Source organism: Andrographis paniculata, unplaced genomic scaffold (assembly GCF_009805555.1).
Source record: "Andrographis paniculata isolate CXL003 unplaced genomic scaffold, ASM980555v1 Contig53END, whole genome shotgun sequence".
Classification (NCBI taxonomy): Eukaryota; Viridiplantae; Streptophyta; class Magnoliopsida; order Lamiales; family Acanthaceae; genus Andrographis; species Andrographis paniculata.
The window spans coordinates 417482-433185 of record NW_026137588.1 but is presented as its reverse complement, the minus strand read 5'-3'; the positions used below and the strand labels follow the sequence as shown (position 1 = coordinate 433185).

The 15704-nt window shown below is 42.4% G+C and overlaps 1 long non-coding RNA gene across 1 annotated transcript; it reads left to right on the top strand.

The window, feature by feature from the left end:
• Nucleotides 1-15037: 15037 nt before the first annotated feature.
• LOC127255288 (uncharacterized) lies at nt 15038-15529 on the top strand. The gene is made up of 3 exons (XR_007839598.1): nt 15038-15229; nt 15278-15372; nt 15421-15529. It is a non-coding gene; the product is annotated as an uncharacterized LOC127255288 (long non-coding RNA).
• The last annotated feature ends 175 nt before the right edge of the window (nt 15530-15704 follow it).

Sequence of the window (15704 nt, the reverse complement as noted above, 5' to 3'; positions counted from 1 at the left end):
ATTTGAATATTTTATTATAAAAAATATAAATTAAATTAAATACTTTTAATTTATATATTAAAAATACATAAAATATGTATAATTCAAGTCGAGTTCGAATTTGAACTTTACGAGCCGAGCTTGAGCCTGTATTTGAACCTAACGAGCCGAACTTGAGCCAATATTTTGGCTTGAATTTTTAACAAGCCGAACCGTGCCTATACCATTAACAAGTTCGAGTCCAGCTCGAACAACCGATACTCGAGCTCGGTCGACTCGTTTACCAATTCTACATGTAACTAGGTACACCCACCCCACCTACTTATTTATATATTTTATAATATTTTTATTGATTTATATTAAATTTTTCACTGACAAATGGAACATGGTGGGTAGAAGATTTGTGGCTAGAAATTTTCTAAAAACATTAGGTTTTATGTCACGAGTCCTTGTATTTTATAAAAAATAAAATAAAATGTATAGAATATTTTGTTTATTAATTATTACAAAAGATTTCTTAAAAGTCTCATAAAATACTTTTTCAGTCCAAAAGTAATGGCAATTAAGAATTATGAGCTTATTGTGCAGATAATTTCAAATATAGACATAAATTTAATTTAATTTTTTTAGACAGAATTGAATCATATGAGTAAATATATTTTTGTGTTGGGCATGAGAATCGTATCAATAATTTTAAAATAAAATAATTATATTTTATGTTGAATCGGCAAAATTTTATAAATAGATAGAATATATTGTATTATATATTATATGAAAGTGCATACATATTGTATTTTTTATAATATTCCCTGGAAATCATATAAACCAAAAATATTGGATGAGCACACCCAAATAATGTTGATTTGTCTACGATGCAAGATCATATGAGCGTAAATTTATATTTAGATTTACAATTCAGGTTGAATGTACCCAGAGAAACGCTGGTAGACTATATCTACTGATACCATAGTAGAATTTTTGGAAAAAATAATGAGATTGTGTTATTAATCATAAAAATAAATGACATATACAAAACAAACTCGATAGACTCAAATCTAAATAATCTAATATATCGATAAGATTAAATCTAAATATAAATCTACTAAATTTAGAACTGAATATCTAAAATATCTCAACATGTTTGATAGGAATGTGATTTTTAGAAATTTATTATTGCCGTGAATGCAATAAAGGTAATCAAAAACAAAAAAGAATCGATAAGCAGAATTACATGGATGTTGGCTACGTCCATGGAAGAATGAGAATACTTTTATTAGAATTTCAAAATGCGGCACACGTAGTGTTACATCATAATGGATATTTATAATAATACAAATCAAATATTACTGACGGGATCCAAGAATAGGTCCAGCAATAAAAATAGACTACAGAGCTAGCTCATGCAGCGAGACTCCGTAGGACTCAGCGAAGTGACAAACAAAGGTTGGAACACCGAATTTTAGCATTTCAACAGTTATATAAAAAAATTGACATAATTTTTTAATAAATCGAAGAAAGAAGCAATCAATATTACCTAATTTATTATTTTTAATTATTAGAATGCTATATAAGATCTTTTGCATAACAAGTGTGTGATTCTTAATCATTGTTATTTTAAAAATAATAATAATAATAATATTTTATCCATAGTTTATTATAATATAAGAGAGTTTATGCCATAAATAAAATATAAGATATTATGTGTATGTTTTGTAAAATATATAGATGTATTATACAATTTATTCAAAAATTTATCACAAATTATATTGTACTTTCTTCGTGGCTAAAAATTGTAACTAATCAAATGTAGAATCCTCTTAAGTATATATGCTTACTTTTGCTGTGAAATTTTAATGATAGTTGAAAGATGTTCTTTTTTAATTATAAATAAATAGAAATTCAGAATATTTATCATATATAATAGTATTTACTAAAATAATAAATATTTTACTTTTGTACAACAAAAAATGATAAAATGGATATTATTTTAAGAAATAATTTACTGTTGGGACATGCTTTTGACTAATGAGTATTCAAGATAATAATGTCAAAGACACTCATGTTTTCATTTATATCTTCATAATTCATTCAATCATTGGAATATGTTTTTATTGAAAAATGCACCAATAATGATATTTGAAATTATCTCATGACAACACAAAAATATGACTAAATATGTACTAGAAATAAATGTATGCATCCATCATATGGAGGGACCCCAAAAAAATTAAACCCAAAAAATGCACAATAGGACCACAATGCAAACCATAAATAATAATAATAATAATAATAATAATAATTGTTGATGTATGTTTTCAACAAAAATAAAGTAAAATTCAAAGATATAGAAAATATCCTTAAACTTGATTAATTAGTGCCTGAGATTAGGAATCTCTAAACACTGTAACGTACAGAAACTAAACTGGAAATTAAAAGACTGAAATTTAAAGTGGTGATCCCCAAATCTGACTTTGCTTTGTTGAAGTTGATTGAAGATCCCTTGCCAAATGATGATCCAAATCCTTAAATATTCCCTGGGAAACCGTACTGAAAACCGTCACCCGAACGGTTACAACGTCTCCTTCTCAACCGTCTTCCAACCTTTCTTATGCTGACACGTGTCCCCAGCAGACCAAAATTCCCTATATTTCACTCCTTGAGCCGACCACAGACCTTCCGCTCTTTTGGCCCGACTTCGTCCTTCGTCCGACCTACTTCTTCGCCCGACCCCACTTGGGCCGACCTCCATATCAACCGCCCCCTGTCTTTGATCAAAGGCCTCCGTGTTTGTCCGACTCCTCCTTCTATCCGACCTACGGGTTACCCGACCTGCGGATATCCCATCTCAACGACTTTCCGTCTCGAGGACCTCCCGACTTGAAAACCTTCCGACTTGAGGTCTTTCCGTCTTGCGGACCTCCCGACCGGAAAACCTTCCGACTTGAGGTCTTTCCGTCTTGCGGATCTCCCGACCTGAAGACCGTCCGACTTGAGGTCTTTCATCTTGAGGGCCTCCCGACCTGAAGACCTTCCGACTTGAGGTCTTTCCGTCTTGCGGACCTCTCGACCTGAAGACCTTCCGACTTGAGGTCTTTCCGTCTTGCGGATCTCCCGACCTGAAGACCGTCCGACTTGAGGTCTTTCATCTTGAGGGCCTCCCGACCTGAAGACCTTCCGACTTGAGGTCTTTCCGTCTTGCGGACCTCTCGACCTGAAGACCTTCCGACTTGAATTTTTCTTAGAAATAAATAAATAAATTTATTTTCCTTGATTTCCTCACGGTGTCCTTCAGCCAGTTCAATCAACCCTATTGCCAGGCCCATTCCTCGTTTTACCTTGGGCTTTTAACCTAATTCTAAATTTCGTACGTAACAACTTGCCCGCCGCCAAGGGACTTTCAAACGCCAATAAATGTTTGGAAGTTCATAAAGCACTACCTTCTCGAGAAACTCCCTTAGCAACTACACCAGTTACTGCAACACTTCTGGTTTATTCCTTCTTCGCAATACAAGCCTGTGTGAATCACAATCCCAAAACATTCTAACTATGGCGAATCAATACATTCCTGCCCTTCCTTTCGACGGAACCCTTCCAGAAGGTCCATTTTCAGCCTCGAAAGTACTAACTCCGACGATCCGTCCATATTGCACTACTCCCGAAGATTCAAATCGGATGAGGGAAGTTTTGGAATCTCGCGACGCCTTGGCTATCAACAATCCCAACTACCAAGCAGTTCGCATCCGAGACAGCATCAAGACCCATCTCACAGACCCAAAAGATCTGTATCGTGCTTGGTATCGACGAGTAGCAGAACACTTCCAGACCCAATGGCGATCCCAAAAGATCGACCAAGCAATACTACTGTCTACCATGCCTATCAACCTGCATGAGAAGGTGTTGTTGGCCATGTCCGCCTTCTGGAATGCGGAAAATGGGACTTTCCTTTTGCCCTCGGCCCCCTTTGGCCCAACCCTTATGGACGTGGCCATGATCGCACATCTCCCAGTCGTGGGTGAAGACCCTGTAATGGGAGCCCTAGATGGGCAGGAGCCATCAGAAGACCATCCGGGATGGTCTTTACAAGGTGTGAAGGAATGGGGTTGGACAAAGTTCGCAACCGACCAGCAAGGGGCTCCAGGGACTCCTGTAACCGACCGGGAGCATACTGCCTTTATTCTGTTCTGGCTTTGTAGGTACATCATTGTTTCTCCTTCCAAAAGTGTTCTTCCTTCTCACCTCGACCTGGCCATTCATATTGCGTCAGGTCGGTTCTTCTCCCTTGGTACCCTATTTTTAGCCAATCTGTTTGAAGGACTCACCCGGGTTAGCCTTCGTTTAACAGATAACGATAATAGGAAATTAGACACTGCCGCGTCGGGTCCTTTTTGGTTTTTAGAACTTTGGTTCCGTCTTTACTTTCCCAACGCGTTTAACTTAGGATCTCCGCCCACTATGCCAACATCTGAAAAACATTTAGGATTAGTCCTCAACCGACTCTGCTCAGGACGCAATAAACTCCAATCATCCGATCCAATAATAACTGCCATTTTAACAGATACCCGCAGTAACTCTCGATTTTCTATGTATAAAAAGTATGCGGGTTATGCTCCCGACCATTTTTGGCCCTTTCCAGTACCAAACCCGCTTCCGACTCCTGAGCCTTGTCCTCATCCCACCTATCCTTTCGCCTGGGACGTCGCCCTCAAACCCAGGTCTCTTTTTAGTAGCAAGAAACTTGATAAAAAAGGGCAGAAAACTTTTTACACTTTTAACTATGAACCTCAATTCATGGCGCGTCAGTTCGGCTGTTGCCAAGGTATCCCCGGACCCGTCGCGGGTCCCCAAATAATTTTTCAAAGTCCCGACCGACGAGTCCTTCCTAATTCAATCCCTTCTTATATCTCCCAGCTTACCACGTATATAATTTCCAATTCTTATATTCCCTTCCGCTCCAACCCTGAGAGTGTAGATACTTTCAATGAATGGTGGTCGGTCGTATGGTCCCTGATATCCCCTGATGAGGGTCGGTTGCTGAACGTACTCCTCCCTCCCCAAGGACTGGTTCTAGGGGCGGCGATACATACTAGCACCCAAAAACAAACAACCGCCCCGGGAATCGGATCTGGGGGTCCCACGCGCAAAAGAAAAACTTCCCAGCTGCAAACACCCCCGACCTCGGAGACCGACCAGCAAACACTAGCAGACCTTGGAATAACTAGGACGTCAGCAAGGACCCGACCCCGAATTGGTAATGTTTCTTAACACCGTGAACCAATTCACTATATCATAACTTTGATTTTACTCATTTCATTCCCCAGAACCGACCTTGGTGACACCGACCAAGCAAACGACGCCAGCACCAACCGACCATTCAATCGGGCCTTTGGTCCAGACCAATTTGCCAATGAGCAGTCGGGCGGAGGACCCGACGCGGAGGCAAACCCCTCCTCCCGTACCGAGGAGTGGTCGGGCCAGGCCCCCGACCAGGAAACAATCTTTACCAACAGTGCCTATAGAACCAGTAAGTTCCTTATCAGCAAGACTTAAGATTCGGATGATCAACCTTAATATATTTAACAACAAACATCTTCATGATTTTTCCATAGACACCTTCACCCATCCCATCAGCAGCAGGGGTCTCTTCTGACAGCGAGGGGACTACTTCCCAGATGGGTCGGCCGTCATACATGGCATCAGACTCATCTATATCAAAGGAAAAACCAGCCGCCCTCGCCGAAGCTGACCCTCAGAACGACATCCCTGATGCTGCTGATCCCGAAATCGAAGGTGCCCCAGAGATCCTGGCTGCAGTGGCTCTAGATGTAGCCGCCCAACCTGCAACCGCCCTACCAGCAGCGGCGCCCCCCCTAGCCATCGAATGGCAGGCAGAAGAACCACCTGTGGCAGCCCAACCTCCAGAAATGGAAGAAATGTCTTCATCCGATTCGGAGACTTCTGTGAATTTGGTAAGATTAAACCAATCCAGGTCATAACTTTTCTTTCGAAAAACACTAACTGTTTCCAATACTACTTTCCATAGGGACCCAGGTCGGCACCTCAGCGACCATTCGCAGCAGCCGACGAGTCGGCTGCTGTTATACCAGCTGTCTGCCCAGCTCGACCGACCTCATTGCTACCCCCCTCACTGACAACAGTCCGCCCAGAGGTACCACATATCTTCTTTGAACAAATTTGCAACCCCCTTGGAATATTTATTGACATTGTAGGACTTGCAGGGGCCTTCGGACTTAGCCGTCCTATCGACTGTTCCGGTTCCAGCGGAGGCCCAGACTGTGTTCACTGAGGCCATTAACCGTCCCCTGTCCGAACTAAGGTCCGACTTATTGGACAAACTCATTCAGACGGTTGGTGGCCTTCTTTTTTACACTCCAACGGAATCACCAGCCGTCCCCATTCTGCATCGGCTGATGGAAAGACTTACAGAGCTCAAGACTGAAGTGGTAGTCATTGGCCTTCTGTCAGCCGAAACCCCCCAGCCCGACTTCGATCAAACAACGCTGGAGAATTCTTTGGCCAAGACTCGAGAATCCCTTCAGCATACTACTGGAAGACTGGGTGGTCTCCTTAGCACGAAAGCTCTGGTTGATGATGCCATTCAGAAAAAGGAGGCAGAATTGCGGGAGCTGAGGAAAGAACAGTCTACCCTGGATAAGCAAATTACCAATGAACAGCATCTGCTTGAGAAGTATACCAAAAATGAGGCTGAATTGGATCAAGAGCTGAAAACCCAAGCCCGATCCCAATTCATCAGAAGATATCAGACGGCTGCCAATACCAGAAGGCTATCCAGGGATGAAAACAAATGGACACAGATAAAAACTGCCCTAGGGGCACTGTTGTAATATTTCCCCCTTTGTAACAACAACTGACTTAGTAATCCATTTTTTCTTTCTTCTCTCAAAACAAGGATCACCTTTCAATTCCCAGCTTTATAGGAAACGAACCAAACTCCTTCTTTAAAAGCACACTGTTTCTCACATTTTAAGAAACATATTCCCAGGCATATTTTAAAAATCAAAACACTGAAAGTGTGAACAAACATGGCGAATGACCGACCTCATGTTCCATCAAGCAACTGGGAGGGTGTTCTTCAACCCTTCTTTGTAGGTAATCACCCTATTGGAGGCCATGCAGAAGACTTGTTATATATACTCAAGCAACTAGACTTCAAATTCCGATTCTCCCAACGAGGTAGAAGAACTATTCATCGCGTCATCCGCCTGATGGAAAAAGTCATTGAGGGGTATGAACCTCTTCGTGACATCCTCAGCCGCATCCCTGATCTCCATCATCACATGGAAATGATTGAAAATCATGCAGCAACCATACTTCCAGACCTTGGTTGGGATAACATATTTTCCAATCAACGAAAAGTCTTTTCAAGATTGCGTACCATTGTTGACCGTGAACATCAAGCCCTAACAGACATGCAAGCACGTACCCACCAAGATCTAGATGACATGCAAAGCCAATGGGAAAGGTACCGACCAGACTTGGAAGATCTTATTGAAGAAGAACCAGAGCTAATATCCACTCACTGGGATGAAAAGTCTGATTCAGAGACAGAAAATTTCTCACAACTACACGATGACTAACAGAAATGAACCTTCCAGTAGGTTCGAACCCCCATAAATGGGTTCTGAATAATATGTGGTTTCAGGCAGTTTTGTTATCTGAAAAGGCAGGATAATACCTCTTCAGATATTTAGCATTAATACAATCATGTACTCTTCTACCTTCATGATTTACAATAATGAACGCGCCATTTCCAATATCTTTTTGAACAATGTATGGTCCTTCCCAATTCGGTGACCACTTTCCCAATTGATCAGTTTTCTTATATGTAGGAAGAATGGTCTTCCAGACTAGGTCTCCTTTTTGGAATGTCCTGTGAAGAACTTTCTTTCCGTAACTCCTTGCTCTGATTTCACTCTGTTTCACACTTCGATCTATTGCATGGAGACGGTTAACATCCAAATCTTCTAACTGCTGCAACATAAGTTGTTGGTATTCCTTTGTAAGATCACTATCAGTAAATTCTGTTCGGCCGGATGATACTCGAATTTCGGCTGGTAAAACAGCATCTTGGCCAAACGTAAGTTGGTAAGGTGAGAACCCTGTGGCCGTATTTCTGGTATTTCTATGTGCCCATAAAGCCTGAGACAATAACAAATGCCACTTTCTTGGGTTCCCTTCAATCATCTTCTTTATAATCCCAATGATAATCTTATTTGCTGCTTCCGCCTGTCCATTGGCTTGGGGATAATAAGGTGAAGAATGATGTAACCGAACACCGAATTCTGCCAAGAAATTAGAGAACCTTTCCCCTGTAAAGACCAAGCCTTGGTCGGTTGTTATAGACTGAGGAATACCATATCTGTAAATAATTTGGTGCAAAACGAAGTCTATCACTTCTTTCTGATCCACATTTTTCAAAGCAACCGCTTCCACCCATTTGGTAAAGTAATCAGTCGCGACCAATATGAAACAGTGATGTTTCGATGAAGCAGGATGTATCTTACCAATAATATCCATAGCCCACGATTTAAAAGGCCATGGTTTTGCCAAGAATTGTAATTCGGTTACTGGCAAATGATTTAAGTTTCCATGTCTCTGACATTCCTGGCAGCCTTTTGCAAATTGTATGCAATCCTCAAAAATCTTAGGCCAGAAAAAACCCAAGCGATGAATGGCCCATCTCATATTGAGACCTGCCCGATGAGCTCCACATATCCCACCATGTACTTCTGTCATCACTTCTAGAGCTTCTTTAGATCCCAAGCATTTCAAAAGTAAACCTTCAAATGATCTCTTGTACAAAATTCCATTTATCAATTGAAAACGTAAAGCCTTCAATCGTATCGCAATTGAAACACTCGCACCAGGATTCTGTAAATACAGGATAAGCTCCGTTCTCCAATCGGACACTGTTTCGCCATCGGACTTCTGTCCGATAAAAACTTCGCAATCGGGCTCCTGACCGACCGTCTCCTGCCCGACAGGCTCGCAGTCGGGCTCCTGTCCGACACTCTCCTGCCCGATCATAACTTCACAATCGGGCTCCTGACCGACAGCCTCTTGCTCGACCGTAACTTCACAGTCGGGCTCCTGTCCAATATCCTCTTGCCCGTTCGTAACTTCGCAGTCGGGGTCCTGTCCAATATCCTCTTGCCCGTTCGTAACTTCGCAGATCGGGTCTGTCTTTCCTTCTATGCCCGACTTGACCTCCGACCACATATCCTCCAGAATTCCTTTACATGCCCTTTGAGCCAATTCATCAGCACGTTGGTTTTCTTCCCTCGGAATGAACTCAATTATTACTTCTGAGATTTTTGTCAGTAACCGACTCACAATGTCCCTATATCTGCGAAGATGAGGGTAATTGCACACATATTGATTGTTTACCTGGTTGACTACTAATTGAGAATCCCCCCTTATGATTACAGACTGGACCTTCCTGGCAATTAAAGCCTCCAAACCCAAAATTAAAGCTTCATATTCTGCCGAATTATGGGTCATGGATTCCAATCGTAGTTGTAAGTTGATCTTTTGACCATCAGGTCCTTGCAAAAAGACCCCTGCCCCCGATTTGTTTCCAGAGGTAGAACCATCAAAGAACATCAACCATGTTCTGGTACTTATATAAGGCACACATCCGACCTGTAGATTATCCAGATATGATGCACAACTAAATGGTCGGACACTATCACAAAGAGAATACCCGACTTGTGAGAATTCTGCCAAGAAGTCGGCTACTGCTTGTCCCTTAATTGCCCTCAGTGGGGAATGGTGAAGATCGAAAGGAGCCAATTTGATGGCCCATTTCATGAGTCTGCCCTTCATAGTAGGTCTCTGTAAAATCAATTTGATGAGATCCACCTTTGATATGACCTCAACTCTTCTGGGCAGCAAATAATGCTCGAGTTTAGTGCAAGCGAAGACCAATGAATAACACATTTTTTCTGGGATAGTGTAATTCAGTTCTGGTCCTGTAAGGGTTTTACTGAGATAGTAAATTGCCCTTTCCTTCCCGTCATCACCATCCTGCGCCAATAAACAACTAACCACTTCATATGTATTTGCCAAATAAAGTTTGAGTGGCCGACCTTGTTTGGGAGGCATCAAGACTGGAGGATGAACCAATGCCTGCTTGATAGCATCTAAAGCCGTTTGTTGGTCGGGACCCCATTCAAAGGCAATTTTTCCAGCTTTCAACAATTTAGTAATGGGTCTGACCTTGCCAGCAGCATTAGAAATGAAACGCCTCAAATAATTCACCTTACCCAACAGACTTTGGATTTCTGTAACCGTCTTGGGTGGCCGACTATCAAGAATGGCTTTAGCCTTGTTGGCATCAATTTCAATTCCTCTCTCATGAACTAAGAATCCTAGAAAGCTCCCGGCTGATATTCCAAAAGCACATTTGGTTGGATTCATCTTCAACTTGTACTTCTTCATTCTTTCAAATGCCTCTTCAAGATCTCTCAAATGTTCGTCAAAACTGGCAGATTTAACTATAACATCATCAATATACACTTCCATAGATCTGCCAATTAAATCATGAAAGATTGAATTCATGGCTCTTTGGTAAGTTGCCCCTGCATTCTTTAACCCGAATGGCATGACTGTCCATTCATAAATACCCAAAGCCCCTGGGCATCTGAATGCTGTCTTAGGAATGTCTTCTTCTGCCAAGAATATTTGGTTATAACCTGCATAGCCATCCATCAGACTAAGGATTTTATGCCCTGCTGCTGCATCTATCAGCATGTCGGCCATAGGCATCACGTATTCGTCCTTAGGGGTAGCTAGATTCAAATCCCTGAAGTCGATGCATATCCTTATCTTACCATTTTTCTTGACCACTGGCACAATATTAGCCAGCCACTCCGCATAACGGCAAGGTTGAATGAAACCCACTTTGAGAAGTTTTTGGATTTCTTCCTTGATTTGAGGCATCAGATCTGGACTCATTCGCCTTGGAGGTTGTTTGTAAGGTTTACAACCTTCTTTGATGGGCAATCGATGCTCTATTAGACTTCTTGTCAAACCAGGCATCTCTGAATAATCCCACGCTAAACAATCAATGTTGTTTCTAATAACTTCAAGCATCATTGTTTGTTGCTCTTTAGACAAATAACCACTTAACCTGATCACTTTTGGAACCAATTCGGTTCCTAAATTAAACTCCAATAACGGGTCTTGTGATGAAGCTGTTGGTTCTGTTTTTTCTAATAAGTCGGGCCAACGAAATTGTTCATCTTCTTGGAGGTGAACATCCAGAATCTCTTTATTATTTTCTACTTTATGTAATAACTGTTTTAAATAGAACTTATTAATAAGAGAACTACATACTTCTAAAGTTGTATCTTCCATAACAAACAACTTATACAGAAATGGGTGTGGCTTTATCATGAGCCATACAATAAAGGTGTTCTTTTAATAGAACATCGAGTTCTGGCCAGTGACTTTATAACCCTTGTTTGGGTATTCCCTGGCCATATACAACTGAGACATCGGAGCCAAATGACTAGAATAAAACACTGACTCTTCCACTTGTTCTGTTACGTCGAATGGGTTGTCATTCGCTTCCATTTTAAAGACCTGATTTCCTTCCCAGAACATTAACTGTTGGTGCAAGGTTGATGGCACACATTGAGAGGCATGAATCCAATCTCGTCCCAGCAAAAGAGAATATGTAGTATCTGCGTCCACAATAAAGAAAACAGTGGAAATTTTCTTTGGTCCGACCTCAATTGTGGCAACCATCATACCTTCAGGCTTGGTCGGCTGCCCTGTAAAACTTGTCATTTCGAATTCCACAGGGGACAGATCATGAATTCCTTTCCCTAGCTTCTTGAGAGTCTTCAATGGCATAACATTAAAGACTGCTCCATTATCCACGAAAACCTTTGTGATTGGTTTCCCACAAATGTGAGCATTAACATACAGAGGTTTCAAATGGGAGTTCGCACCCTCTGGAATAGGAGGAAACACAATTGAAGGTGCTTCCGACTGAGGCTCAGAATCTGTAATCTTTGCCCACTCTGTTTCCTCTAATTCGCCATCTGCCAAGAATGCCCATAAAGGTTCGTCCATAGTATCATCTACCAGACTCGCCCACGTCGGTTCATCACTCATCTGGTTAACCTCTGTCATTCGACAAGGGATTCGTGGTCCCAGACGAGATTTAACAGATCTTGAATTTTCCTCTGTAGGCACCACTTCTTCCTTCGTCTCATTTCGAGATTGAACCGTCAAGGATTCAATACGAAATTCTTCCAGAGATGGATTGATGTTGATCCGTTCACAATGTTGGCATCTAAAACCTTTAATTATTTCATCTGCCATTCCTTTACCTTTCCCCTGTCCCGACGAACTTCTTTTGGTATAGTCGGAAGCTCCTAATCCGTCCTTCGGTTGCTTTCCTGACCAGACCCGACTGGACCGACTTATTGGAGACTGAATGGCCGCTCCCTGCTCGTCGGTCGTTTGTTCTGTAAAGACTCTAATGGACTGATCTCCTGTCAAGTGGTCGGCCGCATTTTGTTCGTCGGTTCTTTGTTGCACTGCAGGAACTCGTTTCCCATACTTTGCAGCATACCTGCGTTTGGCATTGCGAATCTGTGTACGATTCATACCTGGGAAACGAGGATCTATATCAACGGGTAAAGGCTTTTTATTTCGAGCCCAATCGTTCCCGACTGAACCCGTTTTTCTGGTCGGGTGGTCTCTCACTAAAACCTTTTCCTTCACTTCCACATTAAAAGAACCGTCTGGACGGTCCCATTTTTCAGCGACTGGCCTTTCAACAACCTTGAGTCGTTCTTCCGGTCGGCTGCTATTTGGCCGATTCCCTTTCTTTTTTCCGGGACTTGCCTGAGTTTGCTCCCCTGTTTGTCCACTATTGACCGAACTTTTCCTTGTTTCCGAACTTGGTTGGATGTCAACCATTGCAGTTGTTACTTTCGGAAATGGTTGCTGGTCTACACCTAAAGTGATGTATTTGAGCCGACCTGTCTTGATGGCTTTTTGAACTTCCTTCCTAAAATGAGTACACTGACTTGTAGTGTGTGTGAAAGAATTATGCCACTTACAATATGGTCTCCCTTTGATTTCTTCTTTAGTGGCAAGTCTTTGGCCCTTTGGAATACGGATCTGCCCATCAGTCAGTAGGATATCAAAGATTTCATCAGCTTTCGAACTATCAAAGGTCGGTTGCTCCTTTCCTTCAGATCCTGGTACTGGCTTCAATTTAGGACATACATACGGTTTTCCAGAAAGGATTTCGGCTGCCATCTCTTCTGACTGATTAAAATCAAAGTCGCATGTCTCTGTTCCCATACTCGCCATATGTTGGCCTCTATTACGCCTGTTATGCTGATCTTCCTCTCTAAACAAAGACTCTAGACGTCCTGCCTTGGATGCAAGATTTGCCAAATCCTCAACATCCAGGGCAGTGAGTGCCTTTCTTAAACGATTATGCATATTCCGGACCACTAAATTGGTCATCTCTTTCTCACTGATTACCGTAGGACATCGTCCCTTTATCAATCGCACCCTTTCTATAAACTGTGAAGCAGTTTCTTCTGGATACTGTCTCAATTCAAGTAAATCAGTTAAAGAAACAACTGGTAAAGGATTAAAGAATCTAGCGTGAAATGCCATCTCCAATCCTTCCCATGTCTGAATTTGTCCAGGAGGTAGACTTACAAACCATGAAAACGCCGTTCTGGTAAGAGACAAACCAAACAGCTGTAACTTATAAAAAGGGTTATTGCCAACCTCTCCTAATTGTGCTGTGAACCGACCAACATGTTCTATGGTGGAAGATCCGTCCTCCCCTGAGAATGCATGAAAGTCGGGTGGTCGAAAATTCCTTGGGAGAGGGTGTTCATGAATGATCCTTTCTGGGAAAGGTCTTTGATATGCAGGGCGGTTAGCCATCTGAGGAGTTAATCCATACTGATCCCTTAATATATGTGCAATCTCATCAGGATCTACATGAAAGCGTTGATGATCAGGAACCTGGAACGGATCCTGCACAGGAATATGAATCGGATCATGTATATATCCTTCAGGCCTGTCCTCCCTTGTATTGTTCGGCTGCGAACTGGTAACCCTTGGTCCCAGTGGAACATTGTTGGGAAAAGTCAAAGGAGTTTTTCCCCGATCCATTCGGTTGGGATTTGTGGCACTTGGGAATGTACTATCCACGAATGATGGCCCTGCGAAATTTGCCTGTGGTCTGGACGGTGACACTCCTGGTGGCGTTTGAGTGGGTTGAAGACTAACCCTTGACAATGCTTGATCTATCATGTTCTGCAACTGACTCTGTTGCTCACGCAACATGTTCGTTTGTTGCTCACGCAACATATTCTGCATAACCAAGGTATGCTGGTTGTTCATTTGTTGAACATAAGACCACCAATCAGTTGGTGGTTGTGGGATTTCCCCGGCATTTGGCACAATGGGTGGTGGAACGGATTCTCCCACCGGTGTCGAAGATGCTTGCGGTTGTGACCCTGCCATATGGACCCTTCCGATGATTCGGCCGGATCTAAGACGTATGAAATTATCGCCGGAATTGGAATGAGCAATTTTGTCTTTCTCCCACTGTGGTCGCCAATTTGTTGATGTATGTTTTCAACAAAAATAAAGTAAAATTCAAAGATATAGAAAATATCCTTAAACTTGATTAATTAGTGCCTGAGATTAGGAATCTCTAAACACTGTAACGTACAGAAACTAAACTGGAAATTAAAAGACTGAAATTTAAAGTGGTGATCCCCAAATCTGACTTTGCTTTGTTGAAGTTGATTGAAGATCCCTTGCCAAATGATGATCCAAATCCTTAAATATTCCCTGGGAAACCGTACTGAAAACCGTCACCCGAACGGTTACAACGTCTCCTTCTCAACCGTCTTCCAACCTTTCTTATGCTGACACGTGTCCCCAGCAGACCAAAATTCCCTATATTTCACTCCTTGAGCCGACCACAGACCTTCCGCTCTTTTGGCCCGACTTCGTCCTTCGTCCGACCTACTTCTTCGCCCGACCCCACTTGGGCCGACCTCCATATCAACCGCCCCCTGTCTTTGATCAAAGGCCTCCGTGTTTGTCCGACTCCTCCTTCTATCCGACCTACGGGTTACCCGACCTGCGGATATCCCATCTCAACGACTTTCCGTCTCGAGGACCTCCCGACTTGAAAACCTTCCGACTTGAGGTCTTTCCGTCTTGCGGACCTCCCGACCGGAAAACCTTCCGACTTGAGGTCTTTCCGTCTTGCGGATCTCCCGACCTGAAGACCGTCCGACTTGAGGTCTTTCATCTTGAGGGCCTCCCGACCTGAAGACCTTCCGACTTGAGGTCTTTCCGTCTTGCGGACCTCTCGACCTGAAGACCTTCCGACTTGAGGTCTTTCCGTCTTGCGGATCTCCCGACCTGAAGACCGTCCGACTTGAGGTCTTTCATCTTGAGGGCCTCCCGACCTGAAGACCTTCCGACTTGAGGTCTTTCCGTCTTGCGGACCTCTCGACCTGAAGACCTTCCGACTTGAATTTTTCTTAGAAATAAATAAATAAATTTATTTTCCTTGATTTCCTCACGGTGTCCTTCAGCCAGTTCAATCAACCCTATTGCCAGGCCCATTCCTCGTTTTACCTTGGGCTTTTAACCTAATTCTAAATTTCGTACGTAAC